Genomic DNA, 2,854 nt, shown 5'->3' on the forward strand with positions numbered 1-2,854 from the left:
ATATGTTAGAGATGTCTATGTCCAATGGAAACATAATGCAAGCTACAAATATAATTTTAATTTTTAGTAGCCATATTAAGGTAAAAAGAAACAGGGGAAATTAATTTTAATAATATATTTTATTTAACCCAAGGCTTTCTCAACTGTACTATTAACATTTTAGGCCAGAGAAATTTTTGTTGTGGAGGACTATCCTGTGCATATAGGATGTTTAGCGTCATCCCTGGCCTCTATGCACTAGATGCCAGTAGCCAGGCCCCTCCTCCCTGAGTTGTGACAAACAATGTCTCCAGATGTTGCTAAATGATCCTGCTTGAAAACCACTGATTTAACCCGATAAGCCCAAAATATTATTTAAACATATAATCAATATTAAAAGGTATTGAGATTTTTTTATAATCTTTCTTTTTCTGTACCGTAACTTTGGATGTGTATTTTTCACTTATAACACTTCTCAATTTGTACTAGTTACATTTTTAAGTGCTCAACAGCCACATGTAGTTAGTGTCTACCTCATTGAAGAGCACAGGCCAAGTACTAGAAAAAAGGCTGGAACTGGAAATATAGGTTCGTGAAGTCATAAGGTAATAACAATTAAAACCATGGGAGTAGATAAGATAGTCTAGGCAAAATTCTATACTTAGAGTGACAAAATAGGAAGAAAATCTTAGTCCAATGCTCTTTCAGTTCCCACACAATCTGCTACCCTTAATTGTTTATTATATAATTTTAAGATATTTTCTTCACTGAACAATATGGAGAACAAGCGTGGACAAAAAGAATATTGAGAAAGATGAGTTGATGGCAAAGGGAGGGATTAATGTTTGTCGAACAGTTATTTGCTAAGTAATGTTCAGAGCATTATATAAACTGTCTCATTTAGTCTCACAAGTACCTTTTGAGGCAAAGACTATTATCCCAATTTATAAAGGAGGAAAATGATATTTATAGGGGTCTAATAAACCAGACAGCTGTTAAGTGGCATCACCGGGGTTTTGAAAGGAACTCTAAGCCCTCTTAATGCATATAATGAAGCATTTGCTATCTACTGATTTTTATAAAAATCATTGACTAAGAAGGCTTATGCGATTATACAGCCAGAGTTCCCAGGATATCTATTACCACTTTTGATCTGATCCCGGAAGCAAATTCACCTTAACGATGAAGTGCGATCTTTATGTCATTAGCGCGTATGATTTCGGTATCATTTGTTGTGAAAGACACTAAACCATGTTTTTGTTCAAGTGCGCCGTAAGTATAGTCAATAATTCTGTGGCTAGTTGTAATTTTTAGTTACGAAAACATTAACCAAGATGTAGTCAAGATTTTACTTAAATATTGAACGCATAATCACCAAAGAAAATGAAATAATGAGCTTTGTGACACTGTGCGGTTTCGCCAACAGACAGATAAAACGAGTACAAAGGGGGAGGGCCGGGGACGAGGGGGCGGGACAGCGAGACGGGAATCTGAGCAAGCGCAGAAATAAACAGATGGTAATGGAGGCGTGAAGGCTGCTGCGCTCTCACTTTCCGAACTGTCGTAAAGGCCCCTAAGTGTCGTGCTCCCTGAGTAGGGGAGGGATTGGTTAGGCGGCGGCGGCAGGAGAGCAGCGGCAGTCGCGGCGACGGTGGCGAAGTGTTCGGTGTGCGCAGCATAGAAACGGCCGCAGCTTCAGAGAACGAGTTCCTGTGGGGCCAAATTAGGCATTCTGAACCCAAGCCGTGTTAGCTGGGCCGAGTCTAGGCGCTGCCTCACGTACAGTTTTGGTGGCGGTGACATAAGCTGCTCTTGACTTTAGGGGCCTATTAGGCCGAGATCTGAGGCGCAGTTCGCTGGCTCTCGACGTATACTTTTCACCCCTTACATTTCCTGTCTTCCTTCCTGGGTCAGTGATTCCCGGACCCTGGGAAGAGGGTGGCTAATGATTAAGGTGAGGGGAACAGGGGGGAGGGGATCCATTGGAGGCCGCGCGTGCGCGCAACGGGGGAGGGGCCGGCCTGGAGGGGAGAAAGAGGAAGGGCTGCGGCCGCGGAAGGCTGGGGTCGGCCACCGGCCGGTTATTGCTGGCTCCCTAGTGACTTAGGGTCTGTGTCTCCGCAGAAGATTTAATTGTATTTGGGCAAAGCGTTCGTCTACCGACACACCCACAGCCTACAGTAAGGGAGTGTGGGTGAGAGGATTTCTTTCCCTTTTTCGTGTCTCCCCGGAGTCTTAGGATGGGGGCTGAGGACTGAGGCGTGGGAGTGCGATTTGACAATGGAGTGATGAAGGTAACCCGGACTCGGGGAGTTGGAGGGCGCTAAGTCAGCCCTGACGGTTAGGGAGTTGCCTTCTGTGATCAAGGAAACGTAGTCCGCGGAACAGCAGAAATACAGACGCGTCAGATTTTTGTATGGAGTTGGCTTTTTGGCCATTAAAAAAGAAGCTTGATATTTTTATGATTGTCCTTAGATAATTTTCCAGTCAGTGCTGTAGTGGAAGTATCTGTTCTGTACTGCAGAAATAGAGATTTGTTACAGTAGTTCTCAAATAGGTTACAGTAGATATTTACAGATATTTCCTAACGCAAGTGTAAGTTTTAACATTCACAAAATACCAGGAAGTATAGAGTATTCATTTAATTTGTACATGTTTGTAGTGTGGGTTGACTTCATTGTATTGTCGTAAGCTTTTCTGTTTTTTGATTTATGCGTGGTATGATTTCAGAACTCTCTTGAATGGTAAGATGCCAGCTGACAGACTTCATTTTATAGGAGTTCTTATAGCTTTTGGGTCTGACTTAATTAAGCTTCAAAACCTGACTTATTTCATTTGGCATTTTATCTTTAATTTTCTTATTTTAGGGACCTTT

At 42.3% G+C, this 2,854-nt stretch overlaps 1 protein-coding gene across 3 annotated transcripts in view; it reads left to right on the plus strand.

The window, feature by feature from the left end:
• Positions 1–1,555: 1,555 nt before the first annotated feature.
• Positions 1,556–2,854, plus strand: part of RNF111 (ring finger protein 111) — a 104,111-nt gene continuing 102,812 nt past the window's right edge. The window contains exon 1 of one of the 3 annotated variants that reach the window (XM_012658092.1): positions 1,556–1,933. The gene's annotated coding sequence lies outside the window, so the exon portion shown is untranslated. Of the gene's footprint in view, positions 1,934–2,009; positions 2,274–2,854 lie in introns of those variants that run through there. The other 2 variants (XM_012658091.1, XM_012658090.1) reach the window with 2 other exon arrangements.

The sequence above is a fragment of the Propithecus coquereli genome, unplaced genomic scaffold, assembly GCF_000956105.1.
Source record: "Propithecus coquereli isolate 6110/MARCELLA unplaced genomic scaffold, Pcoq_1.0 Scaffold57, whole genome shotgun sequence".
Taxonomy (NCBI): Eukaryota; Metazoa; Chordata; class Mammalia; order Primates; family Indriidae; genus Propithecus; species Propithecus coquereli.